This window comes from Pleurodeles waltl, chromosome 4_1, assembly GCF_031143425.1.
Source record: "Pleurodeles waltl isolate 20211129_DDA chromosome 4_1, aPleWal1.hap1.20221129, whole genome shotgun sequence".
Taxonomy (NCBI): Eukaryota; Metazoa; Chordata; class Amphibia; order Caudata; family Salamandridae; genus Pleurodeles; species Pleurodeles waltl.
Genome location: NC_090442.1, coordinates 183,116,898 through 183,142,554, shown reverse-complemented (window position 1 = coordinate 183,142,554; position 25,657 = coordinate 183,116,898). Strand labels below are relative to the sequence as shown.

Below are 25,657 nucleotides of genomic sequence, written 5' to 3'. Positions count from 1 at the left end.
TGATTGCATACTGAAAAGTAGGTTTATTATTGTGCTTTGAAAGGTTGAGTATAAAATGACATTGTTAGGAGTGATCATAGCTAAGTGGGACGGATTTCCAATACTGTGATTTAGCAGGGAATAGAATAGTTTGGGGATCGAGTAGTGCATGCACAGAGGGCTTTTGGTAGGAGTAGCTATAGTCTAGCTGACTAATCTTTGTGGCAGCTGTGTGCACACCAAAACGAGATGGGCACAAGGCCTCACATGATATTTGGGCTATGTTGTTGTTGGGATGTTTTGATCAACCATTGATGACATTTGTATTAAATGTGGGAAATGTATATTGGTGCGTACCTGCCATTTAACGTGCTGTTTCTAGTTAGAATTGGCATCCTGTATCAAAAGAAAATACTGTAGCTCAATCATGTTGGTCTCTACTAATTCATTTGTGTATTTTGAAAGTGAATACGAGTGGTTGTCTCTGAGTTATCTTTTGTAATCCCAGATAATTCCTTTCTGCTGCTTGACTTCCTACTTATTGGCTTCTTTTTGTGGATTTCATCACTGTTCACCAATTTAAAAAAGGTACTTTATTGCTTTTAACCATGAAAAGATAATCAAATGAAAACAAAGAAGTTACTTTTCTTCCAAGAATTACTTCTTTCCTTCTAACTCTCTTTCCTTGAAAACTGCATACCATCACTGGAATTTGTTGAATGCCCTTCCAGGATACTATCTTTTTTTTGCGGGTATTATGCTTATTAGGAAGAAACAGAAGAATCTAGGCCTTCAAATATTGGACTACAGTAGTTTGTTCAACTCTGCCACTATGGTTGCGTGTAAGGAGTCATCTCTTGGATGTACAATACCTGGTAAAAAATAAGCCATCTGGATTGCTCAGAAATCTAAAAAAAAAAAAAAGGCAACTGATGCAGTCAATCCTCATATTCAGAATTTTCTTAATGTTTTCTTTTGGCTTGGTCCTCTTATAGTGAGGCTGGTTGTGGTGTATGATAGCCCACGTATGCATCTATTGTGATACGTATGCATTCATGTGGCTTAATCAGCCGACTCTTCCTGCTGATCCAAATTCTGTCATCACTGGATTTCCTATCATCCGCCTGCACAATAAGTGACGTCATCACTGGTTTCCCAACAAAATCGTCTTTGAAAGAAGAAGCCAAGCAAGAGGACTTCATTTCCCATCATCCATCTGTACAGAAAGGAACTTTACTGCAGTTCCCATCCTACATCGGCACAGGAAGTGATATCACTTCCTCTGTTCTCCCCCACTTCAACTCTTCAGAGTGTCGCATTGCCCAGGTGTCACACGCAAGGGTATCACCTGTTTGTGCCTGGAAGCTCCTTTGGCCTGAACCCCTGTTCCAGTGAAACTTACAGGGTAAGGTTATAATCATGTGCCTCACCCAGCATCCGATACTGTTGCTCCTCACAATCACACCCAGATGTAGACAACTCAGACACTCGCATAGCATTTGCACAACACATAGACCCAATCTTATGCACACTAACTATCACACACCCTCAAGCTGCAGAACACATGTTCCAAATCCTGTTTATTGATGCTCGCTCTGCAGTACTCCATCCACCACACGTCATCACCTGTCAGAAGCTTGACACCGTCTTCATCATAGACACAGCATCCATTGTGTGGACTGTGCACATAAGAAGGGAGAGGCCTCAGATCATTCATAAGTCCTCCTAGTTCAGCTCACTAGGCGAGCTAGTAACATTCAACTTTATGGAGCTGCTGACCTGCCACTTCGCTCTCTCTGGAACTCTGACTTCCACCTTCCATCTCATCTGTAGTCTTTCTGGGCAGTAAAAAGATTTATTTGATTAATTCTCAGATCTCCTCACCACCTTGTCAATACGAAATGTCCACACAACCCTCTTGGGTAATATAAACCACCTAGAAAATGCAAGCTAAAAAAAAATGAGACCCCCACACCAACCTCATTGATATACTCAATGTAGTATAGTAAATCACACAACCAACACACTCCAAAAGCCACTCTTTCTTTCTTGTCTTCTCAATATCACCAACAATCCAACACAGACAACCCATGCCCTTGGGCTGAACTGACCACTCTGCCATCTCTATCTCTCTGCTCAACGTACTATGAACAAACCAAGGTCAACACAAAAGAGAAGACCAAACCTGCAAAGCCTTCTCCATAGACCACCAAATTCTTGAACTCATCCCTCGCCCCATCAACTCTACATCCGATGCCAACACCCTTCTAAGCAACTTTAACAATTTTTGGGAAAATTATGTGAACAGACACAATCCAATTACAACACACAAGTGCAAGCCAAAGCCTTCAGCACCCTGGAATTCCAAAGACCTTGCTTACAATAAACGATCTATTTGCAGGCAGGAAAGAAAGAAAATGGAAGAAAATTGAACTCCAGAGGACCTCTTGAAATTGAAGGTCATTTACCAAAAATGCAGACAGCTGGTCACATCAAGCAAAGTAATATACCATCATCCTCAATGAAGCCACCAACAGAAGCAGAAGGTTGTTCAAGACAATCAAGTACTATTTTAACCCTGTGCCAGACGCACCTATGCAGACCTTTGAAAAATCATATGAATGTTACCAGACCTGCAGGTCTAGAGACTTCAATGATCTGCTCTACCTAACTTTAATGCTCTTGACCCATAAACTGACCTCAAATTGTGTGCATGATTTACATGCCAAATATTTTTCAGACTCAGCTAGTGCGCGTGCTCTCAGAGACTAAGGCAACTGTTGGTATGGCTCTCTCTGTTAATTTGTTGGCTTACCCACCTCTGCAGAGTGGAAGGTGGGTGAGATGCAGTAAAGCGCCAGGGATGTTGGTTTGGATAGGATGGAAAGAACAATTCAATTCCATAAACTCATGGGGAGCTCCTTGGGGATCCCATGGGGGAACAAATAACGATTACATCTAGTGTTTAAGACAAGAAAACAGGCTTGCAGGATTGTGTCACTGGAAGTATCAGATCTTATATTTTCTTATCCAACACGGAGGCATTCATTGTGTCCACTTCAGAAAAAAGAGTGGCTGAGCAGGCCAACCAATATTCAGAACTGAAGATTGTACACTTGCTTAAAGTCTGCAACCAAGTTCTTTAGCTTGGGCTAATGTCTCCGAGCTATTTTTGTCCAGTACACAATCTCAGTGGTGCAGCTGGCTTGTACATGTGCTCGGTGATGTTCCTGATTTTAGAGTTGTAATTAATCTCCTGGAGGTAACCACAGTGAGACTGAACTGCTGTGCCTGTACTTGTCACCACACTTGTACCTGTCTTGTTATTTCAGTGCTGCAAATGATCTTGTTGCTGTTCCTGACTTGGGCTCCAGGTTTACCTGTGTCATAGACAGGACTGTGGTGCGGCTTAATTTTAAAGCATTACACTGATGGTTAATACAGTACTCTTCACAACTGGACTTTCCTCACCCCTGTACTCTTTCCCTCTCAACACCTAAACCCGTCATCAGCTTTGGATTCCCAGCTTGTATCTGTGACCCTAAGCCATAGGCAGGGCCATCTGTGTGCTCAGAGATTCGGAGCACTGGGCTGATTCATCCTCCTCTATGGGATGGCATTGGCTGCTTGTAATGTATCAAGTAGAACAGATGCACAAGGAAGTGCGGGGGTTACTTTAAAACTATCTGGGCCCATAGAGCTCATTGTCTCGAAAATGACATCCAAATCCATAAAAGACACACATAGGGGGTTATTACAACTTTGGAGGAGGTGTTAATCCGTCCCAAAAGTGACAGTAAAGTGACGGATATACCACCAGCCGTATTACGAGTCCATTATATCCTATGGAACTCGTAATACGGCTGGTGGTATATCCGTCACTTTACTGTCACTTTTGGGACGGATTAACACCTCCTCCAAAGTTGTAATAACCCCCATAATATCTTCGGTGAAGAACACGCGCAGGAAGAAGTTTGACAAGGGGCAACTTTTTCATCCAAGACTCAGACTCCGATCAGCACTCTGATGATGATGATAGCCACTACATACCTCCTGCACAGTACGTGAGTACAACTGCCCCATTGCACCACACAAAAATATTAAAAAGACTCCAGCACTAGTTGTCGGTCCTCCACTGCCTTTGGGCCATGGTCGGATCCGAAAAGTCAGTCTGGATGACCAACCTTCGGGTTCGGCACCTATATTAAAGACTAAAGTGCATTCGATATCGACCAACCAGACTCTACCAACAGTCTCGGAATCAAGCCGAAAACCAGAAGGCACATCTTCGGAGCTGAAAAAATCGACCCCACCTTCAGAGCTGATGCTTTCAGTTGGAACAAAACACAAGCCTTCGGAGTCGAAAGACACAGGTAGCAAGCAAACAACGTCTACCCATGAATCCTTGGACATACAACCTATTTTAGAGGTGACGGACGCTAAGCAGCGAAAACTACACATTCAAAAGGACACAGGAAGAATAATTGCCACCCCTCCAATGTCCTTTAAAAAGAAATTGACTTTTAAAGACACTTTAAAGGATGTACCTCCATCGAAAAAGGCCTCCAAAGATCAACAGCAGGTAGAGGCTACAAAACATAAACAGCCTTCTCCACCACATTTTCCTGTTCTTCCATCCACACCACCACCCACATATGAAGCACAGTTGTTACCACACACATTCTCGTTATCACCACACAGGGATGATTTTAGCAATGACCAGCAGGATAAAGATCCATGGGATACATATGACCCTTACCCTGATCCGATTCTGCTAAATGATCCAGAATTATATCCTGCTAGACCCTCACCACTGGAAGCCACTACTGCATGCAATCAAGTAGTGGCTAGAGCTGCTGCATATGATAATGTGCAGATGCATACAGATCAGATAGAACATGATTTCCTCTTTGGCACATTAGCGTCTACACATAATAAACAATATCAATGTCTTCCAGTGCTTCCAGGAATGCTCAGACATGCTTTTGATATTTTCCACGAACCTGTTAAAACCAGAATTATCACTCCTAGAGTAGATAAAAAATATAAACCTACACCCTCTGACCCACTGTTTATAAGAACCCAATTTCCACCTGACTCAATCGTAGTTGGCGCAGCAAGAAAAAGGGCCAACAGTCAATTGACAGGAGATGCCCCTCCTCCAGTTAAGGAGAGGAAGAAAATAAATGCAGCGGGTAAAAGAGTAGCTTCACAGGCTACAAATCATTGGAGAATAGGCAATTCACAGGCTCTTTTGGCTAGATATGATAGGGCAGACTGGGATGAAATGGAAGAGCTATTACAATACCTCCCTCCAGAACACCAAAAGAGGGGACAACAAATAGTAAATGAAGGGAAAGCAATATCTAATAATGCTATTAGATCCGCTGTGGATGGTGTTGATACAGCAGCTAGATCAATCTACACCAGCGTGCTTATCAGAAGACATGCCTGGTTAAGATGTTCAGGGTTCAAACCTGAAATACAGCAAGCTGTTTTAAATATGCCCTTCAACAAAGAACATCTGTTTGGCCCAGAAGTTGACACAACCATAGACAAACTTAAAAAGGATTCTGAAAGCGCCAAAGCAATGGGTGCGTTATATACCACACCCCGTAGAGGTACTTTTCGTAAACCACAGTTTAGAGAGGGTTTCAAAGCATCCGCCTCAGAAACAGCAAACTCCTAGCAAAAACAGTCCTCACAATTCTATACAAGAGGATCGTTTAGGGGCTCGTATAAAGGATCCAACTATAGCGGAGGAGGTAAACCATCCACCTCCAGAGGTTCCTCTAACTCAAATAAAAAGTGACTTTCTCACCATTCTCACAGAGCACACATCTCCTGTGGGATGAAGACTGGTAAATTTCTATCCACAATGGCACAACATCACTACAGATCAGTGGGTTCTATCAATTATCGTACATGGTTATTGTCTAGAACTCATTTCCACTCCACCAAACATTCCTCCTCATTCACACAAACTTACTCAGGAGTATCTCACTCTATTAAAACAGGAGGTAACATCACTACAGCTCAAAGGAGCCATAGAGATAGTACCTATGTCTCAACAAGGATTCGGAGTATATTCACTATACTTCCTCATATAAAAAAAGGATGGTACTCTCAAACCAATCTTAGATCTCGGACCCCTCAATCTATGCATACTTTCAGAACACTTTTATATGGTCACTCTACAAGTCGTCATTCCCCTACTACAAAAACAGGATTACATGACCGCATTAGACTTGAAGAATGCTTATTTCCATATTCCCATACATCGAGCACATCGAAAGTATCTAAGATTCGTTGTAACAGGAAAACACTACCAATTCAAAGCGCTACTATTTGGGGTAACAACAGCACCATAACATACTCAATATGCCATAAACAGCCTACACAATCTAGGATTCACCATCAATTACCAAAAATCTCACCTGCAGCCATCAGACACAACCATATCTAGGAGCAATTTTGAACACTCAATAAGCATTAGCATACCCAAACCCACTCAGAATGCAAGCATTTCTCAATCTCATATCACAGCTTCAATGCAGCCACACTTATACAGTAAAGTTGGTGATGAATCTATTAGGGATGATGACTTCATGCAAAGCAGTGGTTCCCAATGCCAGACTCCACATGTGACCATTACAGCAACGTCTCTCTCAACAATGGTCTCGGGCACACAGTCAAACTCATGATCTAGTGTTGTTGGACTGCCAAACCTACCACTTTCTAGGGACTATCAAAAGATGGCCCTTTCAGGACCCTTTACCTCAGACCATAATCACAACAGATGCATCAATGATAGGTTGCGGAGCTCATCTCAACAACCTCACTATATAAGGGTAATGGAACTCAATCCAGCAGACTTATCACATAAACCACCTGGAATTACTTGCAGTATACCTAGCACTCAAAGCTTTCCAGACACAAATCACACACAAGACAGTGTTAATAAGGACAGACAATATGACCACAATATATTATCTGCAAAAACAGGGGGGGGGGCACATTCATCTCAATTGTCCCTTCTATGCCAGACAGTTTGGAAGTGGGCAATTCACAATCGAGTTCAATTAGTGGCAGAGTATATCCCAAAGATACACAATCAGCGAGTGGACCTCTTAAGCAGGACGCAGCTACAATTTCACAAATGGGAGATTCACCCACAGGTGATTCAACAATACTTCCAAATATGGGGAACCCCACACATAGACCTTTTTGCCACAAGAGAAAACACAAAATGCTAAAACTTTGCATGCAGGTACCCACACCCTCAATGCAAGGGCTATGTATCAATTGGTCAGGGATATTTGCGTACGCTTTTCCACCTCTCCCAGTAATTCCATTTCTGATCAAAAAGATGAAACAAACCTCGCTCTCCATCATTCTCCTAGCTCCCACGTGGGCACGCCAACATTGGAACACATCACTCTTGGATCTGTCTGTAGTACCACATCACAAACCACCAAACAGACCAGATCTGTTGATTCAAAAGAGAGGTCAACTGAGACATCCAAATCCCACCATACTCAACCTGACGATTTGGCTCCTGAAGTGGTAGAATGTTGCTTCTTACAACTTCCATCTGAATGTATGAATATTCTAAAAGAAGCACGCAAACCCACAACTAGACAGTGTTATGCGGCTAAATAGATGCGTTTTGTCTACTATTGTCAGCCTAAAAACATTGACCCACTTAAAGCTTCAATACAGGATATTGTTTGCTATTTGCTACCCTTACAAAAAGCAAACCTCGCATACTCCAATATTTACATACATTTAACAGCAATAGCTGCTTATCTCCAAAACAGACAACATACTTCCCTGTTTAGGATTCCTGTTACAAAGGCCTTTATGGAGTGTCTTAAGAGTTATTCCACCCAGAGCTCCACCAGCCCCTGTGTGGAATCTTAACATTGTACTCACAAGACTTATGGGGCCACCATTTGAACCCGTGCCTTTTTGCCCTCTTCAGTTTTTATCATGGAAGGATGTCTTCTTAGTAGCAATTACTTCTTTATGAAGAGTTAGTGAAATTCAAGCATTCACTTTAGAAGAACCTTTCTTTTAAATTCACAAAAACAAAATTGTTTTTAGGACAAACCCAAAATTCCTACCAAAAGTGGTTTCACCTTTTCATATCAGTCAGTCAGTGGAATTGCCAGTATTCTTTCCACAGCCAGATTCATTTGCTGAAAGATCTCTTCACACCCTTGATGTTAAAAGAGCTCTCTGGTACAATATAGACAGAACAAAAGATTTCAGAAAATCCAAGCAACTCTTTGTGGCTTTTCAACAGCCTCACAAAGGTAATCCTATTCCAAAAAGTGGATTAGCATGATGGATAGTCGAATGTATACAAACTTGCTATCTTAAAGCTAAAATACAGTTACCAGTAACTCCTAAAGCTCATTCCACTAGGAAGAAAGGGGCTTCAATGGCATTCTTAGGCAATATACCAATGGCAGACATATGTGAAGCAGCCACATGGTCTACACTACACACATTTACTAAACAGTACTGTGTGGATGTATTATCTAGACAACAAGCAAATGTTGGACAGGCAGTGCTTAGAACACTATTTCAAACTACTACAACTCCTACAGGCTAGCCACCGCTTATTTTCAGGAGGGGACTGCTTTTCAGTCTATGCAAAGCATGTGTATCTACAGCTACACATGCCATCCAACGGAAAATGTTACTTACCCAGTAGACATCTGTTCATGGCATGTAGTGCTATAGATTCACATGCACGCTCCTTCCTCCCTGGATGCCTGTGGCTGCTGTAGTATTATATATTGTAAATATGTATATACATTGCATGGACATCTCATTTCTTTACTATATATGTACATATACACTTGTACGCTCTTTACTTCACCCTCCTGTGGGAAAACAATCTAACAAAGGACTTGATGCCCATGCGCACTATCACCGAGAGAAGGAGTCACTCAATCTCGTGACTTGAAAACCTTCTTCGAAGAAAAACAACTTGTAACACTCCTGGCCCAACACTAGATGGCGGACTTATGCAAAGCACGTGAATCTACAGCACTACATGCCACAAACAGATGTCTACTTGGTAAGTAAAATTTTCCAAATTCTGCCACTTGCCCTCGGTGAGGAACTCTCCCTGCTTCCTCTCTTTCATACATCATAAATATGCCTCTCAATTTCCCAAACTGAAGGTTACCCATCTATCTTTCCCGCAGTTGAATTTAACCTCTGAGCATTCACACTGGGGCCACAACCTGTAACCTGTAGGTTGTCCACACATAAGGAGAAGGTGCACTTACCTAGAGCAGCCATTGTGATTGATACATGTGATATGCAAGTTATGCACAGCTATCCGCAGCAGATTCATGAATCATACTGGGTATGAATCTGTCACATGAAGATTGCAAACTAATCCATCCACCGGGTGTGTTTACCCACCAAGCGACCATGTTAGAATTTTTGACATGCAGACTACGTACACACTGACCTTTGCAGCTAATATATTCCCAAGCTTACTGAAGGTGAACACTTTGTATCTAGGTTATGCAACATCGCTGTTGTTGGCATATTAAACCACTTATCAATAAACATGGCCACTGGAATTAACAGGGGGCCAGAGTATGCGTCCATGTCGAGTACATTATAAGGAAAGGGAAATTATGTGGCATAATGCATCACATTTTGTAACAGTGTTGTTTCATTATTTCATCATTTTTCAATTTTGGTAACACTGCATGGATGTTGGTTGCACCTCATTAGGACCAGTTTAAAACCCAAATATAGCAATAAGCAACAGAAAGGTGACCCGTCAAGCTTTGCAAAGGGCTTTCCACTGCTCAGCAACACTTGTTGCTGCATTTTTAGTACCTTTTGAACTGATTTAGCTAGAAACAATTTCTTTTGTTAAAATCCTCAGACTATGCAGTAGATGATGGATTATGATGCAAATGCGGCAAATCTATACTTCAGAGAGAATTGCCACGGCTGCAAAATCGCATAATACCAGTGTTTCTGCCTATAAAGATAAACGCTTTGTTTTCCATTTAGCCACGACAATGCGCACTCATAATAAAAACATTGTTCATAGCACGCTGTATACTGTACTGTATACAGTAGTATGCTCTGCATACTACTGCCATCTAGTGTTGGGCTCGGACGTTTGACAAATTGTCTCTCTCCAAATAAGTCTTGGGTATATAGTGACTTTTCCCTTAGTTGGTAATGCTCATGTTAGATTGATTATTTTTTTTTATTTTTTTACCATCTGGTTTGGACGTGTATCAATGGGGTTCCATGTTCGGCGACTTATCTCGCTTTTCTTCAGGCCCTAACATTTGTTTTGATTTCTGCATCACCGGAAGCTGCACTCAGTGGTAGAATTGAGACTTTGCCTTGTTCTCTAAACAACGTTTTGCAGACACTGGCACCTTCCCCTTCATCTCAAAGACTTTGCTGCAGAGAATGCACAGATAGTAATGGAAAGGATACCCTTCCAATACTGTCCCCAGTAAAATTCCTGTGGACCGAATACCACAAGGTGTGCAACCACTTCCTCTCCTCCAGCCACCCATACACCATATGTGAGGCCTGCCTCCTCTGCAGATCGAAGAAAACTCTTCGGTACTGACCTAAGAGAAGGTAGATAAGGCAGAGGGAGGAGTCAGATGACACCCCTGACATCTTTGGAGAACATAATGTCGATGTTCATCACTCGTCACTCATCCCGGAGGTGGCCTTCCCAAACTCCGAATCTGTGGAGGAAGTACAAGAGGTCACCAATTCCTCACAGCCTCTTGGTCCCTGGGCAAAGACTTCGATCATGAGTACGGTTGTCAGTGAGACACAACGATCAGGCACCAAATGACCTCTAATTGAGGCAGAGCATTGCCCCAGAAGAGGTTGTGTGTCGAACCCATCGACTAAGACTCAGCCTTCCTGGCCACACCCCCACCTTCTGGCTCTAGTCAGCACCAACCAAAAACTTCAGAGCTGCCAATGCTTCTGCTTGCGGGCGTCTAACCCTCTTGGCTGTCGCGCCCAAAGATACTGCAAAAGCCTCAGGGCCACTTAAAGTAGAGGGACTCCTCAGCGGAGGCGCCAATATAGGCACTGCAGCAGAAGCCACTTGTGATGTCAAGGGTCCACCAGCTCTGAGAACACATTCTGCGCTGCTATGCCCTCCACGGCTGGCTCCAAGGAATTGGACCGACCCATCTTTCAACGACTACAGGAGAAGTTGAATGCAAGACAAAAATGTCTGTTATTCATTTGTAGACAGGCAAAATCTCAACAAAACTAATTCCAAGACCAACAGAGACATTGCTTGGAAAAAGGAAGCTCATCTTTAAGGAAAAACTCACTGGAGTCTCCTCCAGCTCTCTAGCACAAGAGACACGGGCACCAGTCTCCTCACCACTGCACCCACTCCTCCCCCTTTTCCTCCACCACCACCACCACCACCTTCTCCACCAATGCCACATATGTATTCACCAGAGCGCTCTCCCCACTCCTCCCATGGGAAAGGCAGCTCACTACACTCTGCCAATCTCTATACCGCACCATTTGAGCTGGTGCAAACCAATGGCATGGGGGACAACTACACTGTCGACCTGTGCTGAGCAGGATGCATCAATTGATACTGATAATTTTTAGAAAGCGCAACGAATGCCCAAGGGTGTCTTGGCACTGACAAATGAAAGGCAAACGCAAATGAAAGGGTATAGATAACATAAATCGTTATTTTTAAAACAGGCTAGAACTAATACTATGGTACAAAAAGCCAGGATTTCAGTTGTTTCTTGAAACATGTCAGATAAGGCAGATTTAAAAAAAATATATATATATATAACTGAATGGGCAGTTTATTCCAAAGATTGCATGTTAGAAAGAAAAAGTGTCTGCCTCCCCACAAAACTTTGTCCCATTTGGGAATAGTCACTGTTTTGGATGCAGCGGAATGAAGAGCTCTCCAATAAAAGGACTACCTCGGATATTCCGGACCTACATTATTATGCAGATATTTATAGGCCAAGCTGAATGCCTTAAAACCAACATGCTCTTTCTTCAGTAGCCAATGGAGGTCCGCTAACTTGTGAGAGATCGATTTAAACTTAGCTACTCTCAAGAGAAGACTAGTTGCGCTCTGTAAAATGTGTAATCTGTTCAAAAGCATTGCTGAATGCCTACGTACAGGGCTGAAAATGATTCCACCTGTAAAGTATCAATGCCGTGACCACTGTTTTTTGCTGATCAAATGAAATAAAAGGAAAGGTCTTATTAACGGTCTTAAAAAGGCTGAAACAAGAGGAAAAGAGTGTATTGATCTGATCATAGAAAGTAAGCTTAAGAGTCAGATTACTTCCAAATTCTTAACTGTCAGAATAGGAAGAGGGAGACCCAAGTGTTGCGGCCACCAGAAAGAATCCCAAACGGAAGCATTTTACCAAAGAGGAGGACCTCAGTTTTATCCAAGTTTAATTTGAGGGAGTGAAGTCATGTCCAACAGACAATTTCACACATACCTCTTTTGGAGGATTGAGACATCCTTAACATTGCTGGAAATCAACACCACAATTTGGGTGTCGTCATCATAGGAGGTGATTGAAAAACCAAAAGAGTGAGGATCAGCCTTGTTAAGGGTGCAACATACACGTTAACCCCTTTGCTGCTAGTCCTACCCGCAAACCCAAGCCACCACCACAAGTGCTGAGCCCTTTGTTGGCTATTTGGGGTGGTTCGCGCTTAGAACTCCAAAACTTTTTTTTCTAGGTTTGCAGGCCAAATTTGTGTCCTTTTTTCCCCAACATCCTGGGGATTCTAAAGCTACCCATGGTTTGTAGATTCCCCTGGAGGGGACTGAGAAAATAGGCAAAGCATAGCAAAATGTTGAGTATTTAAAAAGAAAATATAGGGAAAAGGTGCTCCAGTTAAGTGTCGTTTTTTTCCCCCCTAAAAATGGCATCCATGAACTGCTTACGGTATTAGTCATCATCTTCTCAGCTTTGAGAAACATGCAGAAATGAATCAACCTAATTTTGTACCACAGTTTTGGCATTTTTGTGTAAGAGGTAGCCTATTTTCCCTATTTTTTTTTTTGTGCTCTCAACCTACTTCCTGTTTGTGGAGGAAGCTAGTGTGAAACTCATGGGGCGATTCAGAAAAACTAAACATTTCTGAAACCTAGACAAGATTCCCAAGTTAACCTGGGGCCATATGTGTAGATCCTTCAAGGTTTTCCCAAGGAAAATAACTGTTGAAATAAAGAAATATTGAAAATGAGTAGGAAAAAATGACATTTTTGACAACATTTTCATTTGTAACTTTTTGTCACAATGGCAGATTGACAAAAGAAAAATACCATTACTTCCGTTAGACGCCTCTGGGGGCAGAGATATATACGGTTTGTCGGTTCTCTGAGAACCCAAGGATACCCAGAGTAAACAACTGAGCTGCACCATACAATGAGAAACGTGTATAGACTAATTCTTTTAGCGAAATAAGCAGTTTGAAAAATGGTTATCAAGAAAACATATGTACTTCTAAAATGGGCACAAGATGTCGAATTTAGTAGCAGTGGTTATTTCTAAATTTTTCATTTTTGGGTACCCGTGCTAGCATATGAATTGTTGGGTATTTTTCAAAATGTCATCTTTCTTATACACTGGCTTACGTTTGAAAGGTACAAATGCAGTGAAGATATCCAGATATTAATAACAAATGTTCTACTATTCTATACTCCCACAAGTCTCCCGATAAAAATGGTACATCACTTGTGTGGGTAGACCTAGTGCCCGCAACAGGAAACAGCTCAAAACGCAACATGGACTCCTCACATTTTTCCACCCAAAACTGATCTTCTTTTTACAGTATGGTAACTCTAGGTTTTGGACCCTAGCTCAGCTGGCACGTAGGGAAATCTAGCCAACCTGTACATTTTTGAAAACTAGACATCAAGGGGTATCCGGGTGGGCTGACTTGTTTGGCTCTCATCATATCATTGTTTCCCAGAATCCCTTGCAAACCTCATTCTTTGACGTAAAAAAACATATTTTCCTCACATTTCTGTGATGGAAAGTTCTGAAATCTGCGGGGAGTAACAAATTCCTTCCACTCTGGATTCCCCCAAGTTTCACAGTAAAAATGGTACCTCACTTGTGTGGCTGGGCCAAGAGCCTAAGCCAGAACAAATCAAACCAAGGTCAAGGAGGTTCCCTTTGCAAGGACTCCCATTGATGTTAGTTTGGTCAGTTCCTGTTAAAGGCACTAGATCCAACCACACAAGTGTGTGGACAAGTGGTGAAATGATGGTTGGTAGGAATTGTGTGGTTTCCATCTCATTCTGGAAGAATGTGGCACAGAAATGTGTGATTTTAGTCCCATTTTGAGGTTTGCAGGGAAAACGTGTTGGGATCACCAGGAGGCACCCCCTTCGCCAAGTACTTGCCTGGGTTTCTGGTTTACAAATATATCTAGAGTTGGTAGAATATCCCTAGACAATGTACACCCTGGGAGAGAAAGACAGACAAGACAAATATTACTTTACAACTATCTGTTCCTCAAGCACACGCACATACAGGTTGAATTTGGCACATGGGTGAGTAAAAGGTTCAAATTGTAAAATTTTATTAACAAGAGATTTCAAAAAAATAAAATACACAGTTACTAATTGAAAGGTTAAAAAACTGAAGAAGTGACTCGCAGCTCGTGAGCTGTAAAGCTGCGGCAAGGCACCGACCGCTTTACAGCCCTTTCACACACCCTTCATACATGACACACACAAGACCATTCACGCTGCCATCCGCGGGCCCAGAAAGGTACAACACTCACATCATCAGACAGCGCCATTCAAGGGCCCCTCACTTTCATATGGCCTCATGACTGACACAGCAATAACACACCGGCTGACAGAATGTGTGGACTGGTGTTTGGCTAGCAGTGAGTGTAGTGACCAGCAGCAAGTCACTACTCACACACCGCCAGCCAAATGCCAGTCCACGCACACCGCCAGCCAAGCGCCAGTCCACGCACACCGCCAGCCAAGCGCCAGTCCACGCACACCGCCAGCCAAGCGCCAGTCCACGCACACCGCCAGCCAAGCGCCAGTCCACGCACACCGCCAGCCAAGCGCCAGTCCACGCACGCCACCAGCCAAGCGCCAGTCCACGCACACAGCCAGCCAAGCGCCAGTCCACGCACACAGCCTGCCAAGCGCCAGGCCATGCACACCGCCAGCCAAGCGCCAGTCCATACACACCGCCAGCCAAGCGCCAGTCCATACACACCGCCAGCCAAGCGCCAGTCCATACACACCGCCAGCCAAGCAGCAGTCCGCGCACACCTCCAGCCAAGCAGCAGTCCGCGCACACCTCCAGCCAAGCCCCAGTCCACGCACTTTGCCATCATGTTTTTTAAACAAAAAAGAAAACACAAACCAACTGGAAGTAGATGCAAAACTGCACCTACAACCACAGCACGTTGAACTAAATAAATCACACTAATGGAAACCGTGAAATCTAACAAAAAAAATAAAACAATACAGACCAGTCAGTTCACTTTTACGCTCACGGTTGCTCCCAATAACTCTGTTGCGTGTGGTACAGTTTAAAATATGCCAGCACACATTGCCCAGGTGTAGGGAGCTGGGTTCTGGTTGCAGTACCCCATCCAACCCCCACAAACACACACTCACGTTTTGCCTCGTTTTTTACATGCATCTTCGATTGAAGTGCACTGGGTTCCTGCCAACCAGGTCCTCAGTGCCAGGGTTCCTTCACTAAACACAAGCCACCTGGTCTCTTGATCTCCAAGTGACTAGGCCCTTCAGCCCTCTATAAGTTCCTGGTAAAAGGTACCCACCTGTACCTAGGGCATGGGTACTGAAGAGGGTCCCTTAGAGCTGCAGCACAACTTGTACCACTCTCAGGGACCTAGCAGCAACCTTATGCAGACTACCATTGCAGGCTGTGTAGCAAGGTGCTTCCAAAATTGAAAACACAACATGGCACACTGCATGCAATATATGCAAGTCACCCCTCTAGTAGGCCTTACAGCCCTATGGCAAGGCCCCTTATATTATGTGAGGGCATATCTGCATCAGCACATATGTTCCTGCTATGTGTTTGTAGATTTTCAGACATAGTAAGTGTCCAGGGAAGCCAATTTAATGCATGTGCTGGACAGCGGTCACTACGAGTTCCCCAGCTACACGATGGCTTCTCTGAATCCTGGGTTGTTTGGTATCAAACATCTCAGAATAGTAAACCCTCACTGACCCCAGTGATTGATTTATTTAAAAACGTGCCTTCGGACTTAGGCCCTCATTATAACATAGGCGGTAAAAACCGCCTACCGCCGCGGTGATGGACACCAAAAGCTGTTGCCGCGGCTACCAGCCGTCCACCAGATTATGACCACAGCTGGATTTCCGCCAGAAGGATCGCGGAAATCTGGCTGTGGCCATGCCGGCGGATGGCGGTAAGGAGGCGCTGCTACCATCATCGGCAGCGCCACACCAGTAGACCGCTGCCAGCCGTATTATGAGAATTAATACGGCCTGGCGATGTTCTGATGGGGGTGGGGGTGTTGTGTGTGTGGGGGGGGTGTGTGTATGTCTGTGCATGTATGCGGGTGTGTGTTGGGTGTTGTATGTGTGTGCATGTTTGGGGGTGTATGCATGTATGTTGAGTTGTGTGTCTGCGTGTATGTATGTAAGTGTGCGGATGTATGCATGTGTGGATGAATTTGGGAATGGACGCATGTGTGAAGTGAGGGGCATGTATGAAGGGGTGGGTCTGGAGAGGAAGGGGGGATGTGGGTGAACTTGTGGCGGGGGGGGACCCCTATCAGTGACAGGGAAGGGATTCCCTGTCACTGATAGTGCCTGCCGCCATGGTTTTCGTGGCGGTAAACAAGCCACGAAAACCATGGCGGTAGGCGGGGGTCATAATCCTGCAGGCGGTTAAGTGACGGCCGCCGGGCTGGAGATTGATATCTCCAGCCTGGCGGCCGTTACCGCTGTGGCGGTCGGTGTGGTACATTAGCGGTTTGGCTTCAGCCAAACTGCCAATGTCTTAATATGGAGGAAACCCTGCTACCCTGTTGGCAGTACTTTCTTCCATATTATCGCCGACCGCCGGGGTCATAATGACCCCCTTAGTCTTTTTCTTGAAGATTTTTTTCAGCAGGACGAAGTCACCAATCTGATCCGACCTCCATGGGGCCCTCTTCGGATACGCGTTGCAGGAGACCTCAGTGAAGAATTCTACCTTGGGACACAGACGATTTTTCAGGACGGAAAGCTTCGTCCTGGCCAAAGCTGAATCTTGATCAGACATCCCTGGAGCCCTCCTCAGATACGCTGCACAGGAAGTCTTGGTCAACTTTTTACGTTTTGTACTTTGCCACTTTTTGGGAACTTTTTCTTTCTGACGGGGGTCGACCCTCCTCAGCAAGCCGATTTCAATGCAAGGTCGTCAGACCACCTTTCCAGGAGCCCCCGGTGAAATTCTGTAAGTCTGTGGCTCCGGAGCTTTTCAGCGGGACAAACCTGCAAGTCAGGCTGGGTTGCGGTGGGGTTAGGCCGGCTTGACTCACCATGGCGGGTTGGTCCCAATCAATCAATCAATCATTGGATTTATAAAGTGCACTACGTACCCGTGAGGGTTTCAAGGCGCTGGGGGCGGGGGGAGTGCTGTACTTATTGGCCGAAGAGCCAGGTCTTGAGGAGCGTTCTGAAGGTGAGTAGGTCTTGGGTCTGTCGCAGGTTGGTGGGGAGGGTGTTCCAGGTTCTGGCGGCGAGGTATGAGAAGGATCTGCCGCCAGAGGTCTTTCTTCGGATGCGGGGGACGACGGCGAGGGCGAGGTTAGTGGAGCGGAGCTGACGGGTGGGGGTGTAGAAGCTGAGTTTGTTGTTTAGGTAGGCTGGTCCGGTGTCATGGAGCGCTTTGTGAGCATGGGTAAGAAGCTTGAAAGTGATCCTTTTGTCCACGGGGAGCCAGTGAAGGTTTCTCAGGTGGTGGGAGTTGTGGCTGTGGCGGGGTACGTCGAGGATCAGCCGGGCGGACGCGTTTTGGATGCGTTTGAGGCGTAGTAGGTCTTTTGCTGGGATGCCTGTGTAGAGTGCGTTGCCGTAGTCCAGCCTGCTGCTGACGAGGGCCTGTGTCACTGTTCTTCTTGTTTCTGTCGGGATCCACTTGTAGATTCTGCGGAGCATGCGGAGTGTGTTGTAGCAGGAGGAGGAAACTGCGTTGACCTGTTTAGACAAGGTGAGGGAGGAGTTGAGGTTGAAGCCCAGGTTGCGAGCGTGGTCGGACGGTGTCAGTGGGGTACCTAGTGCGGTGGGCCACCAGGAGTCGTCCCAGGCGGAGGGGGTGGGTCCGAGGATGAGGACCTCCGTCTTGTTAGAGTTCAGTTTCACACGGCTGTTTCTCATCCATTCGCGATGGATTTCATTCCCTCGTGGAGGTTGGTTTTGGCGGTGCACAGGTCTTTGGTGAGTGAGAGGATGAGCTGAGTGTCGTCGGCGAAGGTGAGAATGTTGAGGTTGTGTTGTCGGGCCACTTGTGTGAGGGGGACCATGTAGATGTTGAACAGCGTTGGGCTGAGGGATGAGCCTTGGGGGACGCCGCAGATGATGTTGGTGGCTTTGGAGCGGAAGGGGGGGGAGGCAGACTCTCTGGGTTCTGCCGGAGAGGAATGAGATGATCCGGTCGAGGGCTTTTCCTTGAATTCCTGTTTCGTGGAGGCGTGATTTCAGGGTGCGGTGGCAGACTGTGTCGAAGGCGGCAGATAGGTCCAGGAGGATGAGGGCTGAAGTTTCGCTGTTGTCCATTTGGCGACTGATGTCGCCTGTGGCGGCGAGAAGGTCGGTTTCGGTGCTGTGGTTTCGTCTGAAGCCGGACTGGGAGGGGTCTAGGATGTCGTTGTCTTTGAGGTGGCTGGTTAGTTGTGTGTTGACAATTTTTTCAATCACCTTTGCTGGGAAAGGGAGCAGGGAGATGGGTCGGAAGTTCTTGAGGTCGTTGGGGTCTGCTTTGGGCTTCTTGAGGAAGGTGCGGATTTCGGCGTGTTTCCATTTTTCAGGGAATGTCGCTGTTTCGAAGATGTTGATGACCTTCCGTAGTTGGGGGGCGATGGTGGAGTCGGCTTTGTTGTATACGTGGTGGGGGCAGGGGTCTGACGGAGATCCTGAGTGGATGGAGTTCATGATCTTGTGTGTCTCTGTGTCGTTTACGTTGGTCCAGGAGGTCAGGTGGTTTTCACAGGTGGAGTGTTCGGTGGTGGGGTCTGGCGTGGGAGTGGCGTTGAAGCTGTAGTGGACGTCGGTGATCTTCCGGTAGAAGAAGGTGGACAGTGCGTTGCAGAGTTCTTGCGATGGAGGGATGTCGTTGGCGCTGGGGTTGGAGAGTTCTTTCACGATCCTGAAGAGCTCTTTGCTGTTGTGTGCGTTGTTGTCCAGGCAGTCTTTGAAGTAGGATCGTTTGGCTTGTCTGATGAGTTGGTGGTGCTTGCGGGTGGCGTCCTTGTGGGCTGTGAGGCTGTCAGGTGTGCGTTTGAGGAGCCATTCCTTTTTTAGCTTCCGGTAGTCGCGTCTGGAGTTTAGGAGCTCGTCGGTGAACCAGGTGGCTTTTCTTCTGGCTTGGTTGTCGGTGGATTTTTTGAGTGGCGCAAGAGTGTTGGCGCAGTCGTTGATCCACAGGGTGAGGTTGTGGGCGGCGGTGTCTGAGTCGGTGGAGTCGGGGGTGGGTTCTGGGCGAGGGTGTTGGTAAGCTGGTCTTCCGTAACTTTGCTCCAGCATCGGCGGGGTGGTTGTTCGGTGCGATGGTGCTCGGTATGTTTCTTGTAGGTGAAGTGGATGCAGTGGTGGTCAGTCCAGTGGAGTAAGGTGGTATGGTTGAAGGTGACGTGGGCGCTTGAGGAGAAGATGGGATCAAGCGTGTGGCTGGCGATGTGGGTTGGTGTGTTGACGAGTTGTCTGAGGCCGTGGTTGGTGAGGTTGTTGATCAGAGTAGTGGATTTGGTGTCGTCGTTGTTCTCCAGGTGGAAATGTAGGTCCCCGAGGAGGATGTAATCCGTTGAGGTGAGTGCGTGGGTGCTGGTGAGATCGGCGAGGGATTCGCTGAATGGTGCTCGTGGTCCGGGGGGGGGTCTGTAGATGAGCGTTCCTCTGAGAGTGGTGTTGGGGTCGGTGTGGATGCGGAAGTGTAGGTGTTCCGCGGTCTTGAGGGAGTCGTCAGTGTGGGTGTCGACCTTGAGGGAGGATTTGTGGGCGATGGCGATGCCTCCTCCGATTCCGTTGTTGCGGTCCCTAAGGATGATCTTGTAGCCATCCGGGATGGCTATTGCGATGTCGGGCGCCGAGGAGTCGTTCCACCAGGTTTCTGTCAGAAAGGCTACGTCTGGGGCGGTGGAGTCGAGCAGGTCCCAGAGCTCGATGGCGTGCTTGCGTGCGGAGCGGGTGTTGAGGAGTATGCAGTGGAGGTGGTTAGTTTCGGTCTTTGTTGGTTTCGTTGTTCTGTCGCAGGTGAATCTGCAGGTGCGGAATGCGAAGGGTCCGTGGGTGTTCCTCGGTGAGGACTGGGAGCATGCTGTGATGCGGCCGGGATTGAGGGCGTTGAGTTGGTCGGCCGTGTAGCGGTGTCTGGAGGTGCAGGGGTCTCGCGGACCGGGGAGTGGAGCTGGGCGCGGTCCAGGCACGGAAGGGCGCAGACGGGTTTGCCTCTGGCGCGCCCGCTGCGCGCGGACGCCATTAAGAAGGGAGGGGGAAGGGAGGAGCAGCTGGGAGGCGGGAGGGAGCGGCGAATGGGGGCGCGAGGGGGGCAGGCCGCAGGGAGGCAGCGGCGGGGAAAGCGGCTCAGAGAGAGCCGGCGGCAAGGGGAGCGCACAAGAGGCAAAAGCGGCAGAAAAAAACTGGAAAAAAGGCACAGAAGGAGAAACTGAGGGGTGAACGGCACACTAATACAGGGCACAAAAAACGAGTCACAATAACATGAACGGCACAGTAATTCACAATAATTCAAGGCACAGAGAACAAGTCACAATGGCATGAACGGCACAATAATTCAAGGCACAGAGAACAAGTCACAATACTTAAAACGGTACAAAGCACAAGTCTAGTGACGCTTACCCCAGAGCCCACTAGACACCAGGGATGAGGCGCAGGTTGATGCCTGCGGGTGGAGGAGGGCCTAGAACGCACAATTGGCAGCGCGTGCAGGGTCAAGGACAGGGGAACAGCTTGGTAGTGCTGTGGACGTGGGGGAGCGGTCTCCTGACCAAAATCAGGTTAGAGGTCGCTCGCTCCCATTATGGAGCTTTTTCCCTAAAGTTCCCCAAACTTGTGGATCTTCTTCCTGAAGGTCTTTGAAGGCCATTAGGAGTCCACAGCTCACCCCGAGGTTCCAGAAGATCTTAATTCCTCCTTGAGGGTTAGGACTCAAACTCCCAGAATGCACCTGGTTCAAATCCTTTTGTGTTGCTAAAGTTGCCCTCAGTGGGAAGGGTATGCTCAGACGTGGGTCCCTTGCTCACTGTGCCACTGGATTCAAGCTAGCCTGGCTGATGAAGGGTGAAACCCTGAAACTGGTCCCAGGATGCTTATTTCTGGTCCAGGGAGGAACTGGCTTGGCAGGTCGGGCTGGATTGTTCCCATGAGGAACAGGGTCAAGACTAATTTACATGTGCCTGGGTCCAAACTGGGGTGGCATGGTGAGCAAAAGAAGGATGGATTAAACCCATATCTGTGACTGGTTGTGAGTGTTTGCATTGTTCAGCACTCTGTCCATCATCCTTTTGTGTTGCTAAAGTTGCCTTCATTGGGAAGGGTATGCTCAGACGTGGGTCCCTTGCTCACTATGTCACTGGATTCAAGCTAGCCTGGCTGATGAAGGGTGAAACCCTGAAACCGTTCCCAGGATGCTTGTTTCTGGTCCAGGGAGGACCTGGCTTGGCAGTTCGGGCTGGACTATTCCCATGAGGAACAGGGTCAAGACTGATTTGCATATGGCTAGGTCCAAACTGGGGTGGCATGGTGAGTAAAAGAACGATGGATTAAACCCAGATCTGTGACTGGGGGGTAAGTGTTTGCATTGCTCAGCACTCCGTCCATCATCCTTTTGTGTTACTAAAGTTGCAGTAAGTGGGAAGGGTATGCTCAGACGTGAGTCCCGTGCTCACTATGCCACTGGATTCAAGCTAGCCCGGCTGATGAAGGGTGAAACCCTGAAACCGGTCCCAGGATGCTTGTTTTTGGTCCAGGGAGGACCTGGCTTGGCAGTTAGGGCTGGACTGTTCTCATGAGGAACAGGGTCAAGACTGATTTGCATATGGCTAGGTCCAAACTGGGGTGGCATGCTGAGCAAAAGAACGATGGATTAAACCCAGATCTGTGACTGGGGTTGAGTGTTTGCATTGTTAAGCACTCCGTCCATCCTCCTTTTGTGTTGCCAAATCCAAAAAGGACCACTAGTCACTGGTCAGCTGGTCAGGTCCTTCAGGTTTTGATGGAGGGAACTGTGGTTAGCTATTTTCTTGAACCAGTTGATGACAGGCAAAGTCCTTTTAGTGGTGAAGCCCAAGTGTGCAGCTGGTGCAGTCCTTCAGAGTGCAGTGACCAGGTGTAGGTCAGGGGTCCAGCAGGGCAGTCCTTCTTCTTCAGATGTTGTTCCTTGTAAGGATCTGAGGTGTGGGTGCAGCTCTGCCATATTTATCCTTGTTCCTGGGGTGGAAAGCAGGTGGGGGCAACTGTCCAATCACAGGCAGGCCACTACCCCCTTGGATTACCACTACCTGTGAAGTGTGGCAACAATCAATCCCAGGGAGCAACATTCCTTAAAAATCCAAAATGGTAGAAACTGAATTTTGGAGGTTAGGTCTGGCTGAGCCCACCCACTGGTGTAGCTAAAAATCCTTAGCACACCCCTCTCCTGCCCTCTCCTCATCTAATCGGGAGGGCACCTGGTTGTCTGGGTTTGTAGAAAATTGGGACAATCCTGAGCTGCTCCAAATGTCCTTCCCTCCTTTGAAGACCAGTTTGGCTGCTCTCCCCAATCCTGTTTCACCATCTGCTGAGGCAGATCTTCTCCCCCAAGCACTTTCTTTGTGTTCAGCCCCGGCTACTCCACACCTCATCAAGGCAGCCTGGCCAATAAGAGAAGGGCACTACAGAGCTGAAACTGGTAATTTTTAGGAAGAGTTCCAATATTCTTTCCCTGAACTAGTTATATTAAATCCAATGGCAAGTTGTTGCATTTATTATAACAATCAGTTTGAGACCAAACTTGCCATATCTAGCTCCTTTGGAGACTTTATTAATTAAGATAAAGTGTCTTCATTTTAGCCTACGGAACCTATTCACTACAGTGCGGGAAAAGCAAATTTAGCTATCTGTCCTCACCAGGGAATATAAAACATATTTTATAAAGCCCTTGCTTATAGTTACACTGCACCCATCCTGGGGCACCTAGGGCACACCTTAGGGGTGACTTATATGTACAAAATGAGTAGTTTAAGACTTTGGAAGTAATTTTAATTCCAAAGTCGAATTTGCTTGTAACTTTATTTTAAAAGCGGCCAGCAAGGCAGGCCTGCCTTTAAAATGACACTGTGTACTTCAGCAGTGAACCTATGGAGGCACTACCTATGCTGGGGTCCCTAAACCTACATGCCCTACCATATACTAGGGACTTATAAGTAGGTTGACAGGTCAGGAATACACCGGTGTATGAAAGTGTAGTGAAAAGGTGCATTTACCTTTTCACGCAGGCTACAATGACAGGCTTGCAAATGCATTTTACATGGGCTCCCCATGAGTAGCGTAATACATGCTGCAGCCCCTAGGGATCCCCTGGCACCTCAATGCCTTGGGTACCTGGGTACCATATACTAGGGACTTACATGGGGTCACCAGTATGCCAAATGTGGGGAGAATGTGGTTCGAGTAACCAAGTTTAAAGAGAGAGAGCATAATCACTCGGGTCCTGGTTAGCAGGATCCCAGTGAACACAATCAAACACACTGACAACAGCAGAAATGGGGGTAACCATGCCAATAAAGAGGGTACTTTCCTCCACAACACCCACCTCCCCTCCCCCAAAATGAAGGACAATTAAGCTCACCTTGTCGAGCTGAGTCTTCATTGTCTAAGTGGAAATATCTGGAGAGTCCATCTGCATTGGAGTGGTTACTCCCATGTCTATGTTCCACTGTATAGTCCATTCCCCTGTAGGGAAATGGACCACATTAACAGTCTGGGATTTTCACCTTTCATCTGTTTGAGCCACAGAAAGGGCTTGTGGTCTGTTTGAACAATGAAGTGAGTGCCAAACAAGTATGACCTCAGCTTCTTCAAGGCCCAGACCACATCAAAGGCCTCCCTTTCTATGGCTTACCAGCGCCTTTTCCTGGGGGGTCACCCTTCTGCTTATAAAAGCTACAGGTTGGTCCTGGCCCTCTGTGTTAAGTTGTGACAAAACTGCCCCAACATCTACATCAGAAGCATCTGTCTGAACTACGAACTGCTTGGAGTAGTCATGGCTTTTTAAAATAGGTGCCGAACACATGGCCTGTTTTAAATACTCTAAAGCTTTTTAGTAGCTAGCTGACCATAAAACTTTCTTGGGCATTCTTTTTGAGGTGAGGTCATTAAGAGGGGCTACAATTGAGCCACAGTCCTTAATGAGCCTCCTGTAATACCCAGTGAGGCCTAGGAAGGCTCTAAGCTGGATCTGTGTAGTAGGGGGAGTCCAATCCAAAATGGTTTGGCTCTTCCCATGTAGTGGTTGAATCCGGCCTCCACCTACCAGGTGGCCCAGATCTACAACCTTGCCCTGCCTATCTGGCACTTAGAGGCCTTGATAGTAAGGCCTGCTTTCTGCAGAACCTCCAAAACATTCCACAGGTGGACCAGGTGATCCTCCCAGGTGGAGCTAAAGACAGCTATATCATCTAGATAAGCTTCTCTATAGGCTTCCAATCCTTCGAGGACTGTATTCACCAGCCTCTGAAATGTGGCAGGTGCATTTTCCAGACCAAAGGGCATAACAGTGAAGTGATAATGCCCTCCAATGGTTGAAAATGCTGTCTTTGGTTTAGCATCATTTGATAATTTGATCTGCCAATATCCTGCTGTCAAATCAAATGTGCTGAGATACTTGGAAGATACCAGTGTATCTATTAGCTCGTCTGCCCTAGGGATAGGATGATCTGTCTTTGTGATAGTGTTGAGCAGTCTATAGTCAACACAAAACCTCATTTCTCTTTTCCCATTTTGTGAGTGAGGTTTTGGGACTAAGACCACTGGTGTAGCCCAGGGGCTGTCAAAGTGCTCAATCACTCCCAGCATCTTTTGCACTTCTGCTTTGATGCAATCTCTAACATGGTCAGGTTGCCTATAGTTTTTACTTTTTATGGGCAAACTGTCCCCTATATCAGTGGTGTGTTCACACCATGTGGTTTGTTCAGGTGTTAGAGAGAACAGTTTTGAGAACTGCCCTAGGAGATTCCTGCAGTCTTCCTTTTGTGACTCAGTAAGGCAGGCAGCAAGGACTACTCCATCAGCTGAGCCATTAGCTGCAGTGTGGGAGATAAGGTCACTCTCTTCCTCATGTCCCTCATCAGTGACCATGAGCAGGGTAATCAGCCCTGTCAAAGTAGGGTTCTAGGTGGTTTGCATGAA

General features: G+C 46.5%; 1 protein-coding gene across 1 annotated transcript in view; it reads left to right on the top strand.

Moving 5' to 3' along the window:
- Nucleotides 1-25,657, top strand: part of LOC138287526 (protein mono-ADP-ribosyltransferase PARP12-like) — a 266,656-nt gene that overhangs the window by 78,796 nt on the left and 162,203 nt on the right. The gene's annotated exons all lie outside the window — the stretch shown is intronic.